Raw genomic sequence first — 890 nt, forward strand, 5'->3', positions numbered from 1 at the left:
ATTTAAATATTAAGAACTAAAATAATATACTTTATTCTAGAAAAGAATATATTTGCTCTAATATTATTTCCAGTTGTTATTTTGTCTTTTATTATCCAAAGTCCTAAGTGCTCAATTAGTAGTCTTGTCCCATTGCACAATTCTAAGGCGGAATTATAGTCTGAAGAAGTATAATTGGTAATATTTTTTTTTTTACGATATCTTTAAAATAAAATTCAAATTTTGAACATTTACTTAAACAGATTAGTTGCAAACAATAATTCGAAAATCAAATAAAAATTATAAGTGTTTAGAAGCTCAAATGGATACATAAGCTCTTGCTCCTATATGTTATCTGTTGCTTTATTTTTCTTATAAACTCTTTATGACGCATGTTCTGTTGTAAATTTGGATATGTGGTCTTCACAATTTGTTTCAATGGGTCACCACTATAGTTTTGCCGGATTTAGATTCTCTAAAGTTTGAATTTCACTTTAAAGAGTAAAGTATGATCTTTCACCATTTATTTTATAGGTGGGACCAAAAATAAATATGAAAGAGAAACCATTAAAGAGTAGAAAATCACACTTATTCTCTAAAATACAAACTTAAAATTTAGAGAATCCAAATTCAATTTTGCCCATACCGACCACTCATCTTGGCCGTCGATAAATCATGCAGCTATTATCGATGGCTTTGTGGCATTTGTCGCCAATTGCATTATTTGTGGTTTTATATTTTCTTTCCCTCAAATCATTGGTAGCATTTGAATTATTAATTCTAAAAATTAATTTATAAATATGTTACCAACGCTAAGGCCCTCAATAACAAGTTGAATATATTTTAAATTTTTTAGTGTTCAATTTTATAAATGAAAAGAAATTAATGAAGTCTTTAAGATTTTCAATTAG

Source organism: Arachis ipaensis, chromosome B08 (genome assembly GCF_000816755.2).
Source record: "Arachis ipaensis cultivar K30076 chromosome B08, Araip1.1, whole genome shotgun sequence".
In the NCBI taxonomy this organism is placed as follows: Eukaryota; Viridiplantae; Streptophyta; class Magnoliopsida; order Fabales; family Fabaceae; genus Arachis; species Arachis ipaensis.